Source organism: Centrocercus urophasianus, unplaced genomic scaffold, assembly GCF_019232065.1.
Source record: "Centrocercus urophasianus isolate 14NV4802_14NV808 unplaced genomic scaffold, USGS_Curo_1.0 seq_23, whole genome shotgun sequence".
Taxonomy (NCBI): Eukaryota; Metazoa; Chordata; class Aves; order Galliformes; family Phasianidae; genus Centrocercus; species Centrocercus urophasianus.
In genome coordinates, this window is record NW_024884789.1 from 8,641,214 (window position 1) to 8,653,966 (window position 12,753).

Sequence of the window (12,753 nt, forward strand, 5' to 3'; positions counted from 1 at the left end):
TCTCTGGAAGTCTTTTCCCAGTCTGCACGCATACCCAGCATTGCCCCAGCAATACCTTAAAGGAGGCTTAGATGAACCTCATTCAGTTTGTGTGGGTTCACTTCTCAAGCGTGTCCAGGTCCCTCTGGATGGCATCCCTTTAATGCTGTTTCCCTAACCATGCATAACCACAGTCTTCTTTGCTTACAATTAAGCAGAATGTAGCTGGTGGCCATGTGTACAAGGAAAGGTAGTGAAGGTTTCTGTGAGTGACAGGCTGACAGACTTCTTGAAGGGGATGAGAAATTAACTTTTAGTATAAGCTTCCCGGTGGAATTCCCTTTTTCCTTAGAAGAATTTGCCAAAAATTCCTTGATTTACCCTCAGACTAAAGAGCAATTCAGAACTCCTGGTTTTGCAGCATTTTATGCCTCCGTCTTCTGGTGTTTCTTCCAGTTAATTTTCATACGAACACATTGTTGCTTCTGTTGACCCCGTTAGCCAGTGCTGCGCGCTTGGATGTGAAGACATGTTTAGTTCACACATCTCTTTATTTGACAGAATATGTAGTCACAGACTCTCTGATTAAAGAAGAAATCAGATGATCTTGGCCTGAAGCTTTTTCATCCCACACCCAGCCCCAAAGCCCAGCCTTTATATGCAACTGCTTGTTCAAAATTCTTTCCCAGTGAATTTTTGTGTTCCACATAATCTTATTTGGGCCTGTCTCTTTTCCTCTAACTAAACACTTTTCACATTGTATCCTAGATATGTCTTAAGAATTCCTGGGCTGCTTGACACTAGAATTTTTTGAAGAAACCATCAGCCTTGCAGCCATTATGTCTTTCTTATGGAAAGGACTCACTGACCTCCCTGTTTTAGTGATGTTTAAGAGGCAGAGAATCCTCTGGTAACTTCTCCCTGACAAATTGTATGACTCTTTTTTGGTCTGCAACAAAAGCATTGTTTTTGTGGTAAATAGAATTAATGGTCTTGGAATAGTTAAAATATACAGAATGTATGATTTAAAATATATAGCCACATCTATTCAGATTAGCCTCCCTGACATGCCATGAGAAATATATTACTCAAGTACACATTATGTTATTTACTGCTAATCATAAATGAAGCTAACATTGTGAAATTCGCTGCTCACTTCTCCAGGTGCAGAGTGTAATGTATGTACATAACCTGTATGTGCATAGCTTTTGCTAGGCACTGGTCACAAATTAGGCTCTGCTGACCTGGGTGATAGGCCTGCAGAGTAAACAGAAATACATTCCCCCAAAGTATATCCAAACACTGCCTATGAACTTGGCTTTGCATTGTTTTTCCCTGTGAGCAATCTGCATCATCTAAGCACTCTGATGGCCATTTTAGTGTAGAAGGAGAAATGTGAATTCAAGTAAGGTGTATTTTGAGTGCTTGGCTTCTGGGTCATCATACATTCTAAAACATCCAACATTCTAAAATCTCTAGTGATGCAAACTGGAAATAATTTTAACAATTTTAGATAAAAACAAGGAGCACAAGTAATGTTCATAAAGGAATACATGGCCAGCCCAGGACAGCATGTGCAAAGCTGCTTTTTGACTCAGTTATTTTATAGAGGATCAAGCACTGGACAAAAGGTTACTTGCACTCAAATTTGATTAAAAAATTGAGGTTACAGCTGAAAGGGAAATGTCACCTGTGGAATGCTTTAGAACATGGGTTGTTTTGATTAGTGTTTGTACCTGTCGTGCACAGTATCTGCATTGTAAGGAAAGTAGGAAACCTACTGTATTTCTGAAAACAAGCTAATTTTAGAGAAATACATTATTTTCCTTTCATATTAGAAATTATATGATTAGAAATCCAATGGGAAGAAAAAGTTGTTTGGAAAGCCTGCTATAAAGGCCAATTTAAAAGCATTTTTATGTTATAAATAATGACAAAAAAAAGAAAAAAAGAAAATGTGTGTAGATTAATTTTGAAATTGTAGCAGTTTTGGCAAGCAAGTGGCCCATTTTCTGTGGTGTCATCTGGTTTTACTTTCACACTAAAGCAGCCTTGCGGAATCCTTTCATATGGTGCAGGAGCCCCTGACTGGGCCTCCCTGACTTTAGTCAAAACCAAAACGTAGATAAAAAAGCATTCTATCTAAATAGCTGGAGCCACGTGTCAGGAGCACCTATATATATATGCAATTATATGGAACTGGTTTCTATAGGTTTAACAGTTTAGAAGTGAAACTAGCTTTGTCACCGTATTGACGCTTCCTCCTAGTTGAAGAATTCCGACTAACCAAAAAACAAAATCCCAGCCTTGGGATGAATCAGCTTTAAAGATGGAATAAATTAGCATTTTGAAAGCAAATCCATCCCCAGCAGAGCTGTTAGCCCAGAAAGGGAAAACGCCACTGAATTCAGAGGAGATTCAGCTCTGATGCTGCATAGGCATATTCAGATGTATGGCAACATCAAGACACATCATCTTTAGTACTTTCAGGTAAGAGTTTGTCTGTAGAATTTTGTCATTATAGAGGTGTCTCTACTACATTAATTTTGTTCAGCCATTTATGTTTTGGAGTTTTTTTGTAGGACATCAGAGTGATTCAGTCAGTGTATGGATAGCTGCAATAAAGCTCCAGGCCCCAGGAGCATCATAGCATAACCCACATTGCAATCGATTACAGTAATAACAACTGTACATATCCTGACCTGGCTTCTGCTCCTTACTGGAGCAGCAGCTCCCTACTCCTGCCCATTCAGTGGCAGATTGGAGCTGAGCATGCTGTGTAATGGGGCAGCTGCCTTTGAAGTGACTGGCAATGGACTACATCCCATGAATCTGGAGACAAGCATTTAGGCTTTCTAAGCCTTATGTTTAGGTGCTTGAAGTACAACCTTCAAATAAAGGAGCTTGTGGGACACTTCAGTAAGAAAAAAATAAAAGGAAGAAAGTATTTAGAGTGGTTGCTGTCAGAAGAAAGGCACTGTGGATCAAAGGGTGTCATAGATTTGGCCAAAAAAGCAAGGGAGTTAAAAAAAAACGAGGGTGCAGCACTACCTATGTTCCCTCTAATACTTCCTTCTTTGCAAAACTCTGACAGAGACTGCACATAAACATTTTTATTACCATATCACATGTTGCTGCTGCATGGACAATGATGGATTTCCTGGCAAATGTTAGTGTCAAAAAGACAAATATGTGGCAGAATGACCTGCTATGATACAGCTCTTTGGACCTCTGCCCAGCCCTTCAGGGATTCTCGGGATCAGTAGGAACCAATAGCTTCATTATCATGTGTGTGTGTCAGAGATAGAATGAGTTCATATGCAGTGGCATCAAGGAATGTGTATGTAACACTCTTGATGTCTGAAGGTTTATACCAGCATTATCTGTTTACATTTCTCTGAATGCCATTGTACATTTATTTATCTCTTTATATGGATTGAGTAATGTTTAATTGAAATGTAATTCTCTAGTTTTTCATTAATAGCCTGTAAATGAGCAGAACAGTTTTACACTCGGTAAGCTTGTGTGAGTGTGCCTCTTTTTGTTGCCTTTTGCCACAGAGGACTGGGTACACCCTGGCTGAATCGTTCCTTGTATCGCTGCCAGCAAAGTCACACCAAGAGCATTTGGCCTAGTGGCCTTTTTTACAAAGCCAGTTATTATTAAATGATTATTACTCTAAACAACATATTTACTGAGGAGTGAAGTCCTCACTTTAATTCGTGTACCAACTGTCACTTCTGTCACTTTATTAACTTTGTGAACTGAACACAAAATCTTTTGCCTGTTCACTGAGAATCCCACTGGGAATCCCACTGGTTGAAGCAAGCAAACAGTTTGCACCAAGTCTACAGCCAGTACTAGACATAAAAAAAAGCTCATGGTTTTCAATTATAGAGTAACTTGCTGTTACTGGTTCGTATTACTGCCCTAAATCTCGATTCTTCCCATTTCTTGTTAATGTTATATGGACATTACTGTTACCCAGGTAATCTCTTTATATTTGAATTCTTCTATGCTGGATGCCGTAGTCAAATGTATGGTGAGCTCCTTAAGCTACCAGTGGGAAGTAAAAGCTATTCTGGTAGTCTGGCAGTTGGCAGAGAAGAATATTGCATGGGAAAACACATTACAGCCCACTGCCATTTCATACCATTGCTGCCTGAGACCCAGCAATGTATAGCACAGTGGATTTTCTCCTGTTATCAGGACCCAAAATGTCACTTAATTCCAGAGCTAGACCTTCAGAGACCTAAGCTCTCTGTTTAAACTGGGGCAGTCAGGGCATCACATTTAAACTAAAGGTCTGTGATGCCTAACCACATGTACCAGTTCTTGCCTTTCCAGTGCTAGCCATGCTTCAGAAATTCTCTGTCGATCACTGGATATCAAAAAGTCAACGTTTGAGCTTTTTCTTCTCTGTGGGCACAGACATGGCAACGGAGACTGACTTTAACATTTGTAGAGCCAGCTTTGCCCCGTATGGCAAGCACACAGAGCCCAGAAGTCGGAGAACTGTAGTTGCACCACCATGCAATACAATCATTTAATATGGCATTATTACCAGGCATGCCTTGAATGGACAGAAGTTTTTTGTATCGTTTTCGCTCCCCAAGTCCCTTCTCATCTCTAGGCAGGCAATATGCCCTTTGAAATTTTCAGTGGGGGATTTGCCTGAGTAAGACAGCAGCATCCTGTCCAATGGGAACAACACTCTATAAATACCTTTCCATTATAAGACTATCATTGCCAATTCTGTTTGGCTGCTTCATCTCATAATATTCTCTTTGACTTTCTTAATACTAACCAGTCTAAATATTTTATGCTTGTCTTCCAGCAATATACTAAGCCCCTTGCTGCTACTCAGTGAAGATGGGTATCATTTTTCTGTTTATTCTGAAACACTGTAGTTCTCTGAACTACAGTGGTGAGGTTTGAACTGGTATTTCTGTTCAATAAGATAGCATCCACATAAACAAAAGTGAAAGCTAAAGAAGAAAACAAACAAGTTTACAGAAGCATGCCATTTCCTTACCAAGTCATTATGTTGCAATTAGAGATAAATAGTGTCACTTCTCAAGAAACAGGTGAATTTCTTATCTGATAATATTTTCTCCATAATTCTGTTAGGATTTGTATTTGTCTTTTAGTAGTGTTTCTATTGTGTTTGTAGCTTATTGAAATTTTACATTTTAGCAAGTCATTTCTCAGTATATGAAACAGGAGCAACTTCATTGTATCCAAAGTAGAGAAAGTGGCATAAAGAGCAGCAGAAACAGCCCCTTTGACTTCAAAGAGACCTAGTGCATATTGGCTGTTTGCTAGCAAGTGCAGTAGCCCTGATTTATTATTATTCTATTTATTATTTATAAACACATAACTTTCCAAACTCAGAAGAAGAAAACTGTGCCTTCTTTGAAGAGGGCAGCGTTGAGGAAAACAAAGTCAGACCATGGGGAAAGGGATACATTATACAACAAAGGGATTGCTGATATGCTGGGCAAAGTCATCTCAATTACAAGCTAGAATCTTAATTGTCATTAAGCATTCTTACCCATGAACTTTTCTTCTCATCCTATATGCCATTCCAGTTTCAGGTTCTTTACACTACACTACACTAACCCTCCCTCATTAGAAATGTGGTAAACTTAATCAGTCGTCCTGAGTGTCCGAGCAGGATGGAGTTTGTGGAAAGGAATTCAAAAGACTGAGGTTGTGGTTCTTGAGAAGCAGCATAAGAAGGACATGTCACAAGCAGGGAGCACAGGCTGGAGATCTCTGAGAAACAAATAGGTGAGCAGGATATTAGCTTTGGCATGGCTAGCAGGGAAACAATCAACATGTGGCTGCCACATGACAAGATGTAAGTAGGAAGGGGCAGCCTTGCAGGCCTCTGCAAGAAACATGATCTGGAGGCAGTGGAGATGTGGAATGTGTGAAGAAATGTGCTTTTCAGGAGTTCTCATGAGAGCCAGCTGGAAGCAGTTCTTGTGCTGCTCAGGGCGGTGTGCTGATCTTTTGGAGTACACCAGAAGACTTAAGTGATAATGTTTCAGACCAAGTGTGGTGGTATGATCAGCAGCTTCAGTCTCTCCCTTCCAGCTTCCCTTCATTCCCCAGAGAGGAAAGGAGTGGCTGCCTAAGGAGCCAAGTCCTTCTTCATTGGGAATCAGGAAGTGAGAAAAAATAACTAGCCACATTTTCTGCCTGGCCAGTGACGGCTTCCTTCCCCTGCAATCCACCAGGTGCAGTGTCATCCACACAAACTCGCCCAAGACTTTCCCTATGTCCATTCCCACCCTGGCATCCATCACTGAAGATGACTCTCATGGTCTCTGCTTTCAGCATCACCAGTCACACAGCCTCTGAGGACTACCTACAGCCCCAGTCATTTTGTAGTCCTTAATCCTAAACCCCTGGAGCACTAGTACCATCCTGGAGGGATGAGGCAGCAGGTCTTGGGGGAACAAGGGTGGGAAGGTGAGAAAGAAGCAGTAGGATACTTGATCCAGTAAAGCCAGGGTGTAGAACACAGATAGAGCAGAGCACTGCTTTGCGTGGATTGGAGAGAGAGGGAACGAGTGCAGGAGAAGACAAAAAAGAACACAGAATCACCAAGGCTGGAAAAGACCTTCAAGATCATCCAATCCAACTGTCCACCCATCACCAATAGTAGTCACTAAACCATGTCCCTCAACACAAAATCCAAACATTCCTTGAACACCTCCGGGGTCTGTGACTCCACCACCTCCCTGGGCAGCCTATTCCAGTCCTTGACCACTCTTTCAGAAAAGTAGTATAGCAGAGCAGTGACACTTGGAGAAAAGTGCACTCATGGAGAAGAAAAAATATCATAGATAAATACAAAGAAAGATTTGGAAGCAACTGAGGTAAAAGAGGTGGAGAAATCTGAGGATAAGGCCCATTTTGTAGATCTGAGTCAACAAGAGGTTGATGATGTTGGCCATGAGAATAGAGAACAATGATGTAAAACAAGTTTGAGATCTAACATCATGGGAAAATCACTAAGAGTTTTTATCCTAATTTCAACAGAGCTGGGAGGACATTCCAGTAGCTCAGTGTGGATTCTGTTAAACTCCTGTCAATGCCAATCTATCCAGGAAGAAACATCTGACAGAATTATTAATTAATTCACTATTTTTCTCATTATAATATCTATGCATCACACTGCATTACAACATAAGATTCAGAGCTTAGGTTCTTTAACCCAAGTGAATTCCAGAGTAAATCCCAACATCAAACCTGCTCCTGAGAGAGAGTGTTTGATACAAAGCAGTGACAGTCTCAAGAGGTGGCATGCAAGTCGTATTATTTCATTCTGTTCCCTCCTTTCTGGAACTGTCATTCAGGTGACATAAAAGTAAAGTTACAAAGCTCCTTAAGTAAATACGCTCTGCTGTCCATGTTGGAATGTAATTATTCATTAAGGCACATTCCTAAAGGCACTTTGATGAATGTACCGAAGGGCATGTGAGAGAAATCCTTTACTCCAGTATTTATAAGGGAAAACTATGGTGGGATAAGTGTCATGAATCTGGCGCTAAATTTATTGTTCCTGCCAATTCTCAACATAGTTCTCAGCCAATAAATTTCTAGGGCTTTAGGTGACACATTTAAAATGTGTCTCCAGAGGAGAAATGTCGGTTGCAGGTTTTCTTTCCTAGGTATTATGGCCTTATGGCTTTAGAGATGGTGCTTGTCACCCAGCCTTTCTAGAAGGCATTTTGTAGATTACTATATCAAATGAAGATGAAAATACATTAATTTCATTGTGATGAGTGACATCTCTACCAAATTCTTTAAAGAATGGGAACAGCAAAGTGAAAGGAGACCGGGCAACTTCTGTCCAATGCAATAACCTTGATACTATGTTTTTTGAGTGTTAGCTTATTGAATAAACTGCATTTGTTGAATATTAGTGGAAGTACTGAATTTTGATGAGCATTTCTCAACAAACAGCTGCCAAATTACGTGACGATCCAAAAGAAATTTTGTATCTTTCTTTTGGAAATGATCCAAAAGAAAATTCAAAGAAGAATGAAGTTGCATAGTCAGGTAGTCAAATGTTAGAAAATACACAGGTCTGGGTTGCTGGTACAACTTTAAATTTTTCCTCTTGGGTGGTTTGTGACACAGTCTTTAATAATCTCTTTCTGGGCTTGTCTGTTTTTATCCCCATAAAAAAGCTTGGGCTCATTCTCACTTAGAGACTTTAGAAGGTCATAGAGTCTGACACCTTTGAACGCAGTGTCAAGACTTCCTTTTGAGATGACGGGTTACTGGCAGCACATTCATAGATCATTATCTCTGATAGATAAGTTAGAGGAAGAGAATGAAACACATTGGGCCACAGAATTTTGTTAGAATATATGTGGATTTTTTTTATATATTCTATGACATTCTGAAATCTTTGCATTCTTCCACTTCTGGCTGCTTTTCCCATGACCTTCCCAGCCTTTAACTGTTCCCTGCTCCCCTTTCAGCTTTTCCCAGTTCTGCACAGATATTTGGTCACTCCACCCTGGTGTACTGTTTCGGTATTAGTAGGGAAACAGCCATCTTTTCCTTCCATGAGCATTGCATCCACAGTCATCTCTACTCCCGAGCTGAACCATATTCACTTTAGTTTAGAGCATGTTTAGTCCCAACAGAACATCTGAGACTTGTTTATCAGCCCACATTGACTGCATATGAATGTTTCTCACAGTCTTGCAACTTGGCTACATTTCTATGGACACTCTTAGGGCAGCAAAATGTACCTGGCAATTTGGTAATTGTACAGTTATTTCTTCTACCATCATTGTCAAGAACTTGTGGGAGTTTTATTATTAGCCGCACAATCATCATGGAAAATTTCAGTTCTGATGGTTACATTATGAAAAACATACAAGCAACTGAAAGCAAAGGTTTGAGCTGGAAATCGCTAACCTGTGCTGACTGTAGGCATCTATTATCTGCCCTAGCTTTAGCCACAGTATAGTGTAGAGAACAAGGAATGGAGACAATGCATACTTGCTAATAACATTTCCGTCCCATACAAATCTTTCCAGCCATCAGCAGAAGGCTCCCAACCACACAGGAGGTAATTTTCACTGAAGTACTCCAATCTTTTCAGCCTCTGGGATATATGTTCACACCTCTGCAACATGTAAAGCAGTCGCCTTGAAGATGGTCTAATTTAATATGATTAGGAGATTGCTCCAGTGTATAACCTAAGCAGATTCATGAAACGGGGTGTATATAACCAGCTCCAGCTATGATACATATCCTTCTCCCTTCTAAGCTTATTATGGAGAAGGTTTGAGATCCCCTGGTGAGCTTCTTATCTCCAGTAATTAAGAATATCCTAATGGGCATGGTAAGTGCCTTTCTGTGCATGTTGGGATGGACATACAACATTATGGTATCTTTCTGCTGACCTGAAGGAGTGCAGCGGTTGCAGACAGTTCTCTCAGACGTGTTGCACAGGGGAATGGCTCAGTTGTGACTCAGAACTATTTCCTAATAAAATATTTAACAGATAAGCACTAGCTTACTGTGGACACAAGCAAATTACTGATCATCATGATCATCACTAACACATTTTTACATGCAGGAAAAAGAGATGCAGAAGGAAAGGAAATTGTATCAGCTACCGACACACAAGTAAAAAGGAGGGTTTTTTTCAGTATCTTACAGTAAAGTCTATAGTCTGATCTTAGAAGGGGTTTGAGTGGAGAAAGTAAAAGCTATAAGATGATCAGAGACAGAATGTCAGAGGCAATATAATATGATGATCTTTGTGCATTTATATAAGCAGCATGTCACAAAGCAGCAAGTGTAAGACTGCAATATGAATAAGGTCTGCAGAGAAGGCAGCGTACGAATGTCCAATAACGGTGTGTTTTCACCGTGATCTTGGAGTACTTCGAGCAAAACTTAGGTGTGTTTAAAAATTTAATCATGACTTTGGAGGATGCTTTTGAAATTAGGCCTTTTATGTCCATGTGCATTTTTCTTAAGGATTGATCCACACTCCGTTCAATCAATGGAATTTATTCCCTATGTAAATGTTCAACCAGTTACATAGCTACTTTTCTCCTCATGTGAACAGCAGGGAATAATCAAGACTGGCTTAAAGCTTCTCCATAGCTTAAGAATACTGTTTCCTGAGAATCACTGGGAAAGCAAAATCCACCGGTGTGGCCACAACTTCAGGACAGATCCCTCTGCCACCACTCATCTCAGTGACTGATGGCGATACAGCTGGCCGTGCCGCTTCTCTGCATGGACCTGCGGGGCCTTTGCCTTTATTCCCTGTCCCCTGCTTGTACATATCACCCTGCCCAGGAAATATAGCAACTGGCAGCAGGATGGGAAGCAGATTTTTCTCTTTCCCATTTCTGTGTAGAAGAGGTAGATAATGTTCCATTCAGAGAGAGATAGAATGCAGGAGACATGGTGGAACGGGCCCTGTGCAGGTCTCATGTTTTGTCTGCTGTAATCAGTGGCTGATGGAGTTATGCACACTAAGAAACTCATTTCTTATTTCTGCTGAGGTCATTTTCCATGCTGTTAACGTGTGGAGCATTTGATTTCTCATTTACCAGCAGTGAAATTTGCAGCTTCTTCCATCCTTTCTCAGCATATTAACTACAGCTTGATGGTGGGACTGTTTGCAAAGCATATTTAAGAATTTTCAGCTGGTCCAAGATGAGCAGAGTTCTGACCTTGAAATCTTGCCTTGGCAACTCATATCCACTGCAGCTGATATGCAAGAGATAAAGAGATCTCTGTCCCTGGACATCTATGGGATGAGTTTCCTTTAGTTCTAATACTGCAGAATAGAAATATTATTATTCTACATCCTCCACAGACACCAGTGTTGGGATGAACGAAAATTTAAAATAAAAAGTGAATATTTTGATGAGAAATTTCAGATCAGTATCGAGATATTTTGAATTAGCTGCTCTAACTAGCAATACATTTATCATATGTATACACATACACCTATGTGTATGCATATAGCCCATACAGTCTCCCTTTAGAAGGAATAGGCACATATCCTGCTCATTTGTGATTTAAGGTCATTAAATAAGTTACTAGAAAGAGCTGTTAGTACCTGTAAATGAAAAGCAAATCATATAAATAGGAAAAAATAAATAAATCAGCTCCACCTTTCTCCTAAGTATTATGGAAACAAGGCTGCCTTGGATGACAGCAGAAGTATGGACACAGCAGTCTGAATTATTTCCAACAGATTCAGATCAGAGTCCTCAATTGCTGTGGTCAGAGATTTTGTATGACATTTGTTTGGAAGGGAATTTAAACTGCAATGAGGTATAAATGTAAAAGGATGCAAAGTCCTATCTGATGTGAAAGTGAAAGTGAGCTCTTAGGCCACATGCCTACACTGAAGGCGGCTGTGTTGGCAGCTGCCGCTGATCTGGATTGCTCAGGCAAATAATGGCATTGACAGAGGGCAGGCCAACTACCTAAGTGCTTATTAAGCTTCTTGTGTGTTTTTCCCCATTGTTAGTTTGGTACTGATACTGAGTTAATGATTTTACAGTAATGCTTCGCCCAGCAGAGATGTCCATACCCTGTTTTACAACCCCAAAGCGCTAAATGTTATTTACTCATGCATTGTTGACAGCAGTGTTTGGGTACCACAATCATCCCTGGGGACACCATAAGCAGTGAGAGCCTTCTTGGTCCTGTTCCAACCCCAAACCAAGTGCTACAAGAGGTGTTTGCTTCCCTTCTTTCTTTGCTGTTACAGACTGGCAGTTCTGTGGCCCATTTACTTCATTCCCTTCCAACCTCATCTTTCTTCCTCCATCTGCCTGCCGCCAGGTGCTGTTCTTGTGACATGGAAGGCAAAGGGGATAGCTGCTATCTGCATGCTTTAGTTCCATCCAAACCTAGGGGAAAACCTTCCTGCTTATGAGCCAGGTTGCAAGTGCTTCCCTTGATGACATTTCAGTACAATGAACATCAATAACGATTGATTTCTGAATGTTAGAACTGAACTGGTAACATCATGGTAAAAATGGTGATGTCTGGGTTTGAAATCTGTGAGATTTCAGTTCTTCCCTTCCACTGAGGTGCATGCTTTTAAAAATTGGCATCATGTGGCAAGAGCCAAGTCCCAAATATTCTCTGAGGCCAAGCCCTTGTTGTGAATGTAAGTGAATTTAAATGGATTCAGCATCAGTCTTTCTGCTGCTGTGGCTGTGCTGTTTTTTGGGTTTTTTTTTTTTGGTTGTTTTTTGTGTTGTTTTTTTTTTTGAGTTGCATGGTGCTGAGGAACGTGGAAGGGCTGTTGGTGGAGAGGATGGGTACAGAGATGGGAAAGCCCAGCAGCGTGCCATGGGTGCCGGCCTGCTGCGTTCTGTATGGGCGCTGGGACCTACTGCGTTCTGCAGCGTGGAAGGGGCCGGGGCAGCCCCAGGGGTGTGTGGGGTGCGGGGAGACCATATGCAGGGTGTGCTGGGGGGCACCCCACGGAGCCACCCTACGAGGCCGGGCCTTGGTGCCGGGGGACGGGGCCGCACGGCCGGGCGATCCGGGGACCCGGCTGCAGCGATCTGCAGGGCGCAGCGGCCGCTGCTCCTCGCCCAGCCTCCATGTCAGGCACGCATAAAGAACCATGTCATGCTTCAGCAGGGGAAGGAAGGGCCGGGAGGGACCGGAGCCGCTCTCTGCTCTCCTATTTTCATAGAAACCGATCTGTGTACCTAGAAAATAACAGGAAGGAGAAGCGCGGGGGGG